We start from the raw sequence: 14,454 nt of genomic DNA on the forward strand, positions 1-14,454 counted from the left end.
CCATGATGTAAAAGCCTAAAAGAGAAATAAGAATCCGATTTTATATCTTAAAACTTAATTATTTTATACACATTTGCATATTTGGTCGTAAATTTATAACTTCAAATTATTAATTTGAAAAACAAGATTTTTCAATTATATAGACGTCGTACGTCAACATGTGTTTAGGTAACACAATTTTTTAAAATAATGTCTTTGAAACTTTCATATATTTATAAACTCTCACCACTATTATTAAATGGGTGTTTGGGATTGTTATTTTATCCCTTATGACTTATAACTTATAAAGTGTTTGAGAAAGTTAATTTATGAATAAATAAGTTATAAGTTATAAGTTATAACTTATAACTTATATAAGAAGGTATATATGTGTCAACCATCGGGTGAACAAAAGTGAAATTACACTAATTTTGACGTTATTTTACTGATGTCGTGAAAATAATGTTAAAAGTGAGGGAAGGCTAATCAGGCATCATGTGGTGGCGTTGATAGCCGAAAGACAAGGGTACATGCACCAATCGGCGGTGTCCCGATGGTTGAGTGTTATGTGCTTTATGTCCAAGGCTTGATGCAAAACTACTATCGAGTCGGGGGTCTTATCGGAAGCAGTATCTCTATTCTTAATGGGTAGAGGTAAGGTTGTCTACATCTTACCCTACTCAGGTACTATCATAGCTTTACTATTGATGGAATATACTGAGTACGATAATGATAATAGCTACGACCACTATTAAAAGGGTGTGTGTAGTGGGCGGGAATAAGGGGCGAAGAGGGGCGATTTTTTTTGAGGAACACCCCCCCCCCCCCGACGATAATTGGGCGAAAAAGGGCGGGGGCGGCATATATTTATCCCTGCGGAGAAGGAAAGAAAATAATATAATAATAATGCCGTTGGGTAACGGCTATTTATAAAAAAATGAAAATTTAATTAAAAAACTTAATATATATATCAAACTTTATCTAACAATTTTCACCTTATCATACACAAACACAAACACAAACATAAAAATACCAATCATTTTTATTATTTTCATACTTCTTTAAACTCAATGAGTTCCCCGGATTCCACGAACTCTACTGAGATTTTGGATCAATTAATAAACGAGAGTCGAAGAATTCATCAGATTCACCGACAAGTGGCGGAAGAGCATTTAGAGGTCACGAACGCGGTTCGGGTCGTCGTCAATAACATGGTGTCCGGCTCTGCTCCATCTACAGCACCACGTAGACGGTCATATATCCTTCGGAATCGTACGCAAGCGAACGCTCGTTTGATGAAGGACTACTTCGACGACTCACCTACATTTAACGACGCTATGTTTCGACGTCTTTTTCGGATGTCCAAGCGTTTTATTTTAGCGCATCGTTGGAGATATGGAGCGGGAGTATGAGTATTTTCAACAGAAACCCGATGCAAGAGGATATTTAGGATTCTCCGCCATCCAAAAGTGTACTTCGGCTATACGCATTCTCGCATACGGCAACACGACCGATATCAATGACGAGTATTTAAAGATGGCTGAGAAAACAACGAGTGATGCGTTGGAGAATTTTTGCATCGGTAATATTTAAATTGTTTGTATTAACTATTGTTTTTAATATAAATATTGTTTAATAATTTATTTGTATATGGATAATACAATTATACTCTCATCGTTATCTGAGGATTCCTACTTCAAACGCCCTGACTCGCATATATGATGTACACGAAAGCAAACATTCTTTTCCAGGCATGATCGGGAGTATAGATTGCATGCATTGGGAGTGGGCCAACTGTCCAACCGCATGGCGAGGTCAATACACTCGTGGTGACCATGGAGTGCCAATGGTTAGTCTTCAAGCCATTTGTTCACACGACCTCTGGATTTGGTCAGCCTTCTTCGGCTCAGTCGGGTCCAACAACGACATAAACGTTCTCAACGCGTCACCCGTGTTAGAGTATTACATCAGCCGTAGCATACCGGTCTTACCGTTTTATGCCAACGATACCTTCTATCGTCACGGATACTATTTGGGAGATGGGATACATCCAGAGTACTCGATCATCGTCAAGACGTTTCAAGATCCTATCGAAGAAAAAAGATATTATTTTAAGAAGAAGCAAGAGTCTGCGAGAAAGGATATCGAGAGGTGTTTCGGGGTTCTAAAAAAATGTTGGCATTATGTGAAAAACCCTTGTCGTGTATGGACGTTGGCAAAAATGAGCGATGCCATGTATACGTGTATCATATTGCATAATATGATTTTAGAAGACGAGGGAAAAGCAATATGTCAACACTATATACCAGGAAGCGTTCTAGAACAGTTCCCTGAACCAACCCAAGAACAACGAACGTATAACATTCGCTAGATCACATCAAGTGATATACATAACCAATTGAAGCCGGATTTGGTTCAACACGTGTGGGATAATCGTCCCGTTGAGGAGGAGGACGAAGACGAGTACGAGGACGAAGACGAGGAGGAGGACGATGACGAGGACATGGACGAAGACGAAGATGAAGACGAATAGATTAGTTTTTTTATAGAAATTTTTATGTGTATTTTTATTTTGGTGTGTTTTTTTATTATAATTTATTTTTATTATTCGTGTATTTTTTTTAGTTATGTTTTTTTTGTATTTCTTTTTAATTTTAATGCATTTTTATTTAATTATTTAAATAAATTGGTTTTTATTTAATTAGTTTAATTATAAAAAGAACACACTGTGGGCCCAACTTGTAGCCCCTACACCATTACACCATAAAAACAAATTTCCACTCTATGCTGACTGGGCGCCACATGTCACAATTCGCCCCCATTTTCTCCACTACACATGGCCTAAGACTCTATTCATAAGAAATTAAAATAATAATAATAATAGTATAAGAGTACCTTCCACGTTTAAACTTGCAGACCTCAAACCCCTCTCCCTGAACCTTCTATTTTGCACAAATCTCTTTCTCTAAGCATATACATACTTTGACTAGTCAACTTTTCCATCATTCAATCTTTATTATCCTTCTACACATTTCACCCTTCAACTCCCATGGCCCTTCAATTCACATAAATTTCATCACTTTCTTGCCAAACCCACCTCCAAGAATATGCCACCAGCCTCTGTAGTAGTCACGCTTGACAAATCAACCAACTTCTCTTTACTACAAGTTGATGATTCTGAAACATCCATCCATCTTGAAAAACAAAGAACAGCAAGCACCAAACAATACTCATGGCTTCTGTTACTCAAAGCTCAAAGAATCCTATCCTTCTTTCCATGGGTAAAAATGGCTGTTTCAAAAACATATCTTTCTGTTAAAAACCGCATTGCTTTATCAGATTCAACCAAAGATGAAGTCAAATACAAAGAAAAGATCATGTACAAATTTGTAAAATCATTTCTTTCCATTTCTGTTATTATTTTGGGTGTTGACCTATTTGCTTATTTTCAAAACTGGGACTTGAATTTTATTCCTAATGAGGCCATGGGACTTGTGCACTTGTGTTACATGAGTTGGATTGGATTTAGAGGTGAATATATTTCTCCATTCATCACCATGTTGTCCCAGTTTTGTGTCTTGCTGTTCTTGATCCAGTCTGTTGATAGATTCATACTTGGGATTGGGTTTTTTTTGGATCAAGTTCAAGAAAATAAAGCCAGTCATTGATGATGTTAATGATGATGGGTTTTGTGATGTTGAAAAGGCTTCAACTTTCCCCATGGTTCTTGTTCAGATTCCCATGTGCAATGAAAGAGAGGTACGATTTGTCTAGGCTCGTGAATAATTTTTCAAGCTTAAGCTCGAGAACGAGTCAGACTTGACTCGTTATTTGTTTATTATTTTACTTATATTTATACTTATTTATTTAAGATATGTTAATTGAAATTTTTATAAAATTATATATATTTTTTTACTTATTTTTATCATAATTTTATATATAATAATAATTATTATTATTGAACTATATATTTAATATATTAAATTAAAAGTTATATAAATAATAGGCCCGTGAGCCAGCTCGAGCATAACAAGTGAAGCTCGGGCCCGGGCTAAATGGCTCGTCTGTTAAACAAGCTTATTGTTAGACTCGAGCTTTTAGCGAGCTGATCTTGAGTAGCTCACTGGCAGTTTGACTCGTTTGCACCCCTAGGTGACAGAGTACCAAATGGTCAAATCTAGCAGTCAACAACAAAATTAATGTTTTTTATGAATCTTTTTGTTGATTATTTTTGTGGGTTTTGTGTAATTAGGTGTATCAACAATCAATTGCAGCTGTGTGCCAATTGGATTGGCCAAAAGATAGGATCTTGATTCAAGTTTTGGATGATTCAAGTGATGAAATTATACAGATTTTGATAAGAAATGAAGTGAGTTTATGGAAAGAAAAAGGGGTGAATATAATCTACAGACATAGATTTGTTAGAACAGGATATAAAGCAGGCAATCTTCATTCAGCAATGTGTTGTGATTATGTGAAAAACTATGAATTTGTTGCTATTTTGGATGCTGATTTTCAGCCAAATCCTGATTTCCTGTTGCTGACCGTTCCTCACTTCAAGGTAACAAACCTAATAATTGATCATGGGTAATGCACACTTGCTATATTTAGTAACTTTTTTTGGTTTTATGTTTCTTTTGTTTACTGATTTAGTTTATCTGATTAAGCAAAATCATACCTTTTGGGAGTTTAGTAGAATGAAACCGTCTTAAGCACGTATATTTGACCATTGTGGATGGTCTTTTCGAGTCACTAAAACAAGGGTGTGTATGAAATCGAAATAACCAAACCGAAATCAGAATAGCCAACATAACTAAACCGAAATAACCGAACTCAACAAAGAAACGGCAGTTTGCTTTATGTTTTATAAAAACCGATATGTGCAGTTTGGTTTCGGTTTTGCTATAACTAAAAACTAAACCGAACAGTATCCAAAAAGAAAAATGTAATCAATTTTAAGTAATTTATAAGAAATTAATAAAAGAATGTTGGCCAAAGATTTTAGATCTAAATGAGTAATAATCAATAATTATTAACTAACAAAAAAAATCAGGCACAAATTTATTATTTTGGGGCTTTAAAAACCCAAAAACTGAATTTAGGCCCGAGTGATGTTCAAATACTAAAGAACCGAATTTTCGGTTTTGGTTCAGTTTGAGCCTAAAGCTGACCTATGCACACCATATCATGCACCAGGGGTATATTGTTAATAATTAAACACCTTTAAAACTAAAAATGTGCAACATTCTGCTGATTCAGGGGAAACCCGACTTGGGTCTTGTTCAAGCTCGGTGGTCATTTGTGAACAAAGACGAAAACTTACACACTCGGTTACAAAACATAAACTTGTGCTTCCATTTTGAAGTCGAGCAACAAGTGAACGGTCACTTTCTCAACTTCTTTGGGTTCAATGGCACGGCTGGTGTTTGGAGGATCAAAGCTTTGGAAGACTCCGGTGTGTAAAGAAGATGGTTGTAGTGAAAGTAATGTTTATTACTTGAAGGTGTGAAAAATACATAAACAACTACATCTATTTATACACAAATAAACCCTAACTATCAACCCATAAAAGGCCCATGGGCTTTAGCCAACTATATGGGCTAAAACCCTAATTATAACTAAATACAACTAACACTCCTCCTCAAGTTGGAGCATAGATGTTAATTATGCCCAACTTGTTACAAATAAAATCTATCTGAGCTTTCCGGAGCGGTTTAGTTAGAATGTCTGCTAGCTGAAAATTTGTCTTCACATGAACTGGTTGAATGGAAGGAGGATCAGTTTGTGTGCCTACTACTCGATCTCTGATAAGGTGGCAGTCGACCTCAATATGTTTTGTCCTCTCATGAAATACTTGATTCTTGGCTATGTGAATGGCTGACTGACTATCACAGTATAACCTCATCAAGTCATTAGAAACAACCCCAAGCTCTCTGAGAAGACGACGAACCCATGTCATCTCTGATGTTACATCTGCCATGGCTCTATACTCCGATTCGGCACTCGACCGGGAAACTGTGTGTTGCTTCTTACTCTTCCATAATACAAGATTTCCTCCAACAAACACACAATATCCGGTGGTAGATCGTCGAGAAATCGGACAACCTGCCCAATCTGCATCTGAGAACCCTGATATCCGACCATCTCCTTCTTCCGTGAAGGCACCTACACGACAATGACCCTGATCGGAGTATAATATACCCAAGCCAGGTGAGGTCTTAAGATATCTTAAGACACGAAGGGCAGCATCCCAGTGACCGGTGTATGGTGTAGCCATAAATTGGCTCAGAACACTGACAGTAAAGGAGATATCCGGTCGTGTGACGGTTAAATAATTAAGTTTACCAACCAACCGTCTGTTTCGCTCAGGATCTCCTTCCTTTGGGAGGAGTTTCTTTGTAGGAAGCATTGGGGTATCAACAGGTTTACAACCCAGTAAGCCACATTCAGTTAACATATCAAGAACATACTTTCGTTGGGAGAGAAGTATTCCTTGTGGAGAGCGGGATACTTCTATGCCAAAGAAATACCTCAATCGACCTAAGTCGCTGACCTGAAACTGAGACTGAAGAAACTGCTTGAGTTCGATAATCCCGACCTCGTCATCACCTGTGATTATAATGTCATCCACATAAACAACTATGATAATCCTCTTTCCTTCTGGTGACTAAAGAAGACAGAGTGATCGTAGGCACTCCGAGTCATCCCAAACTGTCCCATAACACTAGAGAATCGACCAAACCATGCCCTGGGAGACTGTTTAAGACCATATAGAGAACGACGTAGTCTGCAAACTTTCGAGGCCTCCTCCTCAACAACGAACCCTGGGGGCTGCTCCATATATACCTCCTCCTCAAGAACACCATTAAGAAAGGCGTTCTTGACATCAAGCTGGTGGAGCGGCCAATGATTAATGGCAGCAAGAGCGATACAAATACGGACATATGGCATTTTAGCAACCGGAGAGAATGTTTCATCGTAATCAATGCCATATGCCTGAGAATACCCTTTTGAAACCAACTGAGCCTTTAAGCGGTGTAAGGAGCCATCCAGGTGTAGTTTAACCGTAAACGCCCAACGACAACCAACAATACGCTTCCCTTTAGGAAGTGTTTCAAGATCCCATGTATGATTGGACTTTAGAGCCCCAATTTCATCTTCCATAGCCTGTCTCCATCCTGGGTGAGCGAGAGCGCTCGTCACATTATTGGGAATCGGGTAGGAATCAAGGGTAGTGGTGTACGCATGAGATTCAGGAGATAGGTGGGTGTAGGCAACATAGTCCTGAATTGGGTAACGAGTACATTTCCGGGGTTCCTTGCGAAAGGAAATAGGTATATCGGGAAGTGGGGCACCAGGAGGATCATAAACGGGTGTATCAGAGGTTGTTGGATTGGGTAAGGATGTATTAGTGAGAGGTGTGGATTGCTCAGATGTAGACGGAGTATCGGAGGGTAATTCGGGGTCGTGGCCAGGGTGTGAATCAAGAGTCGCTGATGTTTGACCCCTACCCCGCCTAGCATATGTGAAAAGCAGTGGCGGAGATTCTGTCGGTGGGTCAGAATCAGTAGAGATTGGATCGGTAAAAGGAATTGACACAGGAATGGTGGGGATGAAGGGAGATGTGGGTATATCGAGGTCGGGAAACGGGTCAGAAACAGGAGTGGAACATTCGGGAAAGTAAGGAGACTCGTGAAAAGTGACATCGGCACTGGTAAAGTATCGGTGAAGTGATGGGCTATAGCATCGATACCCTTTTTAAACCCGTGAGTAACCAAGAAAGACACAACGAATGGCTCGAGGATCAAGTTTGATGGTTTTTGGACTATGGTCATGAACATAGGCGACGCAACCAAATACTTTAGGTGCGAGAGGAAATGGATCATAGTTGGGAAATAGTACAGAAAACGGTGTTTTACCATGAAGAACGGTTGAGGGCATGCGGTTAATCAGATATGTGGCAGTGAGAACGGCATCTCCCCAAAAACGATGAGGAACACGTGATTGGATCATGATTGTGCGAGCAACATCCAATATGTGGCGATTTTTGCGTTCGGACACACCATTTTGTTGAGATGTATAAGCACACGATGATTCATGAATAATGCCGTTGGTTTTTAAGTATGAAGAAAAGTCGGTGGAAAAATATTCTTTAGCATTATCAGATCGTAAAGTTTTAATGGTGGTGTTAAATTGGTTTTGAACATAAGCATTAAATTCTCGAAATATGGAAAATACCTCACTACGAGATTTCAACAAATAAACCCAAGTAGTGCGAGAATAGTCATCAATAAAGGTAATAAAATATTCAAAACCCAACGTACATTTGATAGAACAAGGACCCCATACATCAGAATGCAACAGTTCAAAACAAGAACTGACTCGATTTGGCACCCTAGGGGGGTAGGGACGCCTGGTATGTTTACCAAGTTGACACGACTCACAATAAAAATTAAAAGACGAAAGTGGTAAACCTGGTCGCATTTGCCTCAGAACCGCTGTAGAGGGATGACCTAACCGACAGTGAGCCTCCCTGACAGCGGAATCACATAAGTTTGCTACAGGATGCGAAAACGGGGATATACGATAGAGACCTCCTGGTTCAAAACCATTACCAATTACCCGATTTGTTCCTAGTTCATGAAAAACGCAGTGAGTTGGGTAAAAGGTCACAGAAAAATTGTTTTGTTTGGTAATCTGACTCACTGAACAAAGACTGGTAGGAAATTTAGGAACAAATAGGATAGAAGACAGTTTTAGGTTTTCCGAGATACTGATGGATCCTATGCCGAGAACGGGACATGAAGATCCATCGGCAAGACGTACCGGTGCATGGGAAACATTTTGAAGACTAGAAAAAATACCACGATTCCCAGTCATGTGATGTGTGGCTCCAGAATCAATCACCCATGATAAGTCAAGGCTAGAAGGTTTATCTGAATGTGCTGAGCTGGTTTGAGGATGAGGCAACTGGGAGGTAAGAAACCGTTGAATAAGATCATGCTCCTCTTTAGTAAATGTATACATGTATGTATTTTCGCTCATAGTGATACACGAAACTGAAAATTGACTGTGAACAGTAACAAGTGCGGGTGGAGGGCGGGAACAGATTCCGGCGTAAACAGTTACTCGTCGTGAACAGTTAATCCCGGCAGCGAACAATAATTTCGGCAGCGAATAGTAACTTTCCGGCAGCGAACAGTAATTCCGGCAGCGAACAGTAACTTTCCGGCAGTGAACATTAATTTTCCGGCGTGAACAGTATTTCCGCGATGAACAGTACTGGTGAACAGTGCTCGTCAGTGAACAGTACTTTCACGGTCGGAAAGGAAAAAAAAAAGGATTTCGTGACAGGACAGAACAACAAGGCAGGAGCTTGTTTCAGATCTGAAGGCTGCTGGTGACGGCTGGTCAGACTCGGGTTCGGGTCAGATCGCGGCTAGGGTTTGGATCGAGAGCCGTAGCTCTAATACCATGTAAAGAAGATGGTTGTAGTGAAAGTAATGTTTATTACTTGAAGGTGTGAAAAATACATAAACAACTACATCTATTTATACACAAATAAACCCTAGCTATCAACCCATAAAAGGCCCATGGGCTTACACAACTAACACGGTGGTTGGCTTGAAAGAACAACGGTTGAAGATATGGACATTGCGGTTAGAGCCCATTTGAATGGATGGAAGTTCATTTACCTTAATGATGTTAGAGTTCTTTGTGAGTTACCCGAGTCTTATGAAGCTTATAAGAAACAACATCGGTGGCATTCGGGCCCTATGCAACTTTTTCGTCTCTGCCTTCCTGCTACCCTTTCTTCCAAGGTTCGTTTAGAGGTGTTAAACGGGTGTTCATTGGTTGGCCGGTTGAACCTGACCCGATATTAAAAATCGTGTCAGACACATGAACCTAAATGCGACATGGGTTGACATAAACACGACTCGTTTAGCTCAAAATATTATTTTATTTTATTATTATTACTTTATTACTACTACTATTATTATTAATATTATTATTTTTGCATATTAATACTCCAATATAATAAATTTACAACAAAAGTACCAGTGTATATATAAAAGTTACATTAACGAAAACTGACCGGATCTTGTTTAGACTAAATCCAAATTCACGAATTTCGTGTTACTGTGTTAGCTTTGTACCCAAAATAATACATTGTGTCAGACTTTTGACCCATTTTCTTTCCTTTTTGCAGATATCAAAATGGAAAAAAGCTAACTTGATCTTTTTATTCTTCCTTTTGCGAAAAATGATCTTACCGTTTTACTCGTCCACTCTCTTCTGCGTGATCTTACCCTTAACAATGTTCATACCCGAAGCCGAATTACCAATTTGGGTAATATGTTACGTACCCGTCACCATGTCAATATTAAACATCCTCCCATCACCCAAATCATTCCCATTCTTGATGCCATACTTACTATTCGAAAACACAATGTCGGTAACCAAATTCAATGCAATGATCTCGGGCCTGTTTCAGCTCGGAAGTGCATACAAATGGGTAGTTACCAAGAAAACCGGGAGGTCGTCCGAGTCAGATTTGTTGGCGTTTTGTGAACGCGAATCAAAGGGTTTGAACGATGAGAGGATTCAGAGACGGTTATCGGATTCGGGACTTGAAATGATGGGGAAGTTTAAGGAACAAGATACACGAGTTGTTGTGGAAAAGAAGAATAGGATTTATAGAAAGGAAGTGGTACTTGCATTGTTGTTGCTAACTGCTGCTGCTAGAAGTCTTTTATCGGCTCATGGGATTCATTTTTATTTTTTGTTGTTTCAAGGTTTGTCGTTTCTTGTGGTTGGGTTGGATTTGATTGGTGAGCAAGTTAACTGAAATGTTAAAAGTTTCAGTTTTTAAAATTGTTGGAACGCGAAAATGGTTGGTTTGAGTTGGATGGTTAGTATGGTAGACCATATTTCATGCACATATATATCATGCTTACGTGGAAGAGAGAGAAGAGGTATAGATAGAAAAGACTCAAGAGAGTGTCAAATATTATTAGTCACGCCGGCTATAAGAGAGTGTCAAATATTATTAGTCGCGTGCGGATGGCCGACGGGAAGAGAGCAGAGAGAGAACATGATTATCATAATAGTTAAGAATATTAATATAGATTGTGTAAATTTAGTTTAAGTGAATATTGTTTGTGTTTTATCTTTTTGTCATAGTTTTTACTAATACAATGTAAGACAGTTATACTAGTTATCTAACAAAACATGTGGTACATCTGGACTTTGCAAGCAGTTAAGGAGATCTATAAGGTTTTCAATACAATTCTTAAACCGAATAGAATTTCACATCATTTCTTTCTAAATCTAGCAGTACTTAAACTAATAATTATATATATATATATATACAATTTGCAACATTCTGTTGCATCAGAGATTGTACATTGTGAAGTTAGAATTGTACACTGCTGTTTGAGTTGTACACTTTGCATTAAAACTTGAACTTTTGTTTTATCGTTGCTGTCTCTTTACCTGCTGTTTCCCGTTTTCTCTGCCCAAACGGTTGGCTCCGGTCACCACTGCTCATGACATAGATTTCTGAACACTAGGCGATGGTGGTGGCCTTGTCTCCGGCTTCCAAGGTTTTTGGCCACGACGGTTGCGATTTACAGAAGCGAGCGTGGCGTATGTCGCCAGCTGTAAAATCTCCCTTTTTTCCGGTCGAATTATCTGTTTGCGCTGACGGTGGCTTTCACGATGGTTGCTGCCACTTGACGGTTGACCAGATCGGTTACCTCTTTTGTTCTTCTGGCATCAGCTTAAGGTAATCTTTAATTAATTATCTGCTTATTTGTGCCATAACAATCGTTGTTTGTTGGAGTTGTGCCTTCTGATTTAATTGATATTCATTTTCCCAGTGTTTGGTGATTTTTGTTTTTGTCAATAGCTGATTTCAGTTTCAGTTAGGATTTTTGTTTGATGGATATTCTTTTCTGGTCAAATGGCTTTTTGATTTGGGATTATTCATCAACCAAAAACAAACATGTTTCCTTTTGATTATTGACAATTGTTTGCATACTATCACAAATCACAAAATGCCTTTTATTAATGCATTTCAAGTGAAAGTTGAAAACAATTTGATGTAAACAAAATAATGAAATTCCATTATTAAAATCATTGTGTGCAATTCTTTTGTATAAAGTTATATTTCATTATTAATACTTTTGAGCTTCAGTAGATATAGTACCAATGTGACTGCACTTGCACCTTTTTGAAACAATTATAGCATTTCGCTGCATCATATGTTCATTTAGGAATTTATAATACTGAAATCAATATGTATATTGTAAGTCACAAAGTTTTATAAGTTTCCATACACAATAGAAAATTATCTAGGACTCCCTTTTGGTGTTAGGATTCATGACCATTACACTTTAATTATTAATCCGAGTTTTATTATTATTTTTTTGACAGATTCATAGCATAATGGTTGCCGCAATGATATTCAATTAGTTCTATTGAGTGAAACAAAATTGCTTGGATCCGTATGTTCGAGTGGCAATTCGGTTGTCGATATGAAAGGAACACCACTACAGTAAAAGGAACACTACTACATTACAATTCGGATACAACCATGATACCGACCTGAGCCCCCGGTTGACAATTTTATACGCCTCTCTTTTCGTTTATGCTTCTTAGCGTTTACTTTTTTTTATTACATTACGAAATCCGTATGTGGTTGTGATGATGATCCGCACTTTGTTGTGGCGGCTTATATTTCAACCATGGTGTCGACCTGAGCCTATTGTGATTACACCTGGTAAGATTCCTTCCATGGTTGTGATGATACTTCAGTTTTGCCGTAGCAACGTACATCGCAACCATGATGCCGTATTGAGCCTCGGGTTGACAATTATATTTTAAAATTATTACGGGCCAGCAGCAACGTGTTTGGGTCTGATACTACGGGTTTTTTTTAACATTCACCCGCTACAACGCGCGGGGTCAAATATTCTAGTTTCTTACAATTGGGATTGTAAATATTAATACTTTTAAATTTAAATAATGAGATTTTAAAGATGTTTATGCTGATTACTCGTGTGTCCTACCTATAAAAGTTAATTAGACTCTTAACTCACTTGTTGACAAATATCAATCTGTTGGAACTTTATATTTATGTTGTAAAAAAAGTTGGTTAATTGATGCATTTAATTATACCGCAAACCGGATGACCTTTTATTAAGCGAATAAAATATGTCAAGTAGAATTTGGAAGGATAGAAATGAAAAAAAGTTTGGATGTAAAGAAGTAAAAATTGAAGAGATTATAGGTGATAACAAGTCTTTGAACTTTCTTTGGTATAAGCATAGATCGAAAAGAAAAATGACCAAACGGTCGAATTAGTGTAAAATCATTTTCTTGTAGTTGTATGGGTTTTTTAGTGCCTCTCCGGATTGTGGAGAGTGCTTGGTTGATGTTATTTCGCTTTTTTTTTTTATAAAAGTGCATAGTTCAAAAAGAAAAAGAAGTATGCCAAGTAGAATATGGCATGTTTATTAAACGTGTTACTATCTAATCCAAACCTAATATTTTTATGAAATGTTTCGGTCAGAATTGATGTCCATGTGAAAGAAGAAACCAACTCCCCATTTATTTATAGTTTTATTTTACTTAATGATTGTAAGAAACTTATTTTATCTATAAAATATATAATACAGAAGTGAGGGACCTCTTAAATTTTAAGAGGTATCATTCTTGTTGCATGAAATACAAGTAACAATGCATAAAATTTTAAGTATGTAGGGGTAAAATAGTCATTGCTTATTCCAAAATAATATACAATAATTGTCCTTCAACTTCAATCAAGTTTTTTTTAATATATTAAATAGTTACACATTTCCCCCCTAATTATAAACCACATACCCCACGCTTTTTTAACGACCGCAACTTTTTCACACGTTAATATACTTTATAAAAAATTACACCAAAAAAACGAGCATTCTGTTCTCTTTAATTTGAGTATAGTATTGCTATAGTTTATTAATTTTTAAAAAACTAACATCTTACGTGATCAGTTATTACCGACAACGGGTCGAGCAGGTTCGGCTAATGGTGTTGGAACATGTTAGGGTTGGAACAAGTTGATATAAAAAGGGTTAATTTAGTTCATATCGAGATGAGTTTAGATCGAAAGGGTTCATATCAAAACGTTTTCGGGTCGGAACAGGTCCGTCAAAACAGACTGGGTTTTGAAATTATTATACATTTAATCTTGCTCTTTGCTTGTCGCCACCAGTTATGCGCGTACAAGCATCAGTTACCTGGATGACATTGTTTATACATACCAGGTTGCTCGCGCATAGGCATTATGTGGTGCGCTTACTGGCACTGGTTACACGTCCGAAGCCACGTTAAATGCATATCACCTTCGGGTTACGCACATACCGTTGCGAGGTTACAAACGTACTAACACCGGTTGCGTTTATGCATACACCGCTGCATCGCGCGGGC

The 14,454-nt window shown here is 37.9% G+C and overlaps 1 pseudogene across 1 annotated transcript; it reads left to right on the forward strand.

Annotated features, from left to right (window-relative positions):
- Positions 1–2,991: 2,991 nt before the first annotated feature.
- On the forward strand, positions 2,992–10,846 carry LOC143608102 (xyloglucan glycosyltransferase 4-like; annotated as a pseudogene). The gene is made up of 5 exons (XR_013149140.1): positions 2,992–3,738; positions 4,232–4,540; positions 5,239–5,432; positions 9,593–9,801; positions 10,110–10,846. The product of XR_013149140.1 is annotated as a xyloglucan glycosyltransferase 4-like (transcript).
- The last annotated feature ends 3,608 nt before the right edge of the window (positions 10,847–14,454 follow it).

This window comes from Bidens hawaiensis, unplaced genomic scaffold (genome assembly GCF_021521415.1).
Source record: "Bidens hawaiensis isolate Kalapana, Puna unplaced genomic scaffold, B.hawaiensis_p1.1 tig00097654_1, whole genome shotgun sequence".
In the NCBI taxonomy this organism is placed as follows: Eukaryota; Viridiplantae; Streptophyta; class Magnoliopsida; order Asterales; family Asteraceae; genus Bidens; species Bidens hawaiensis.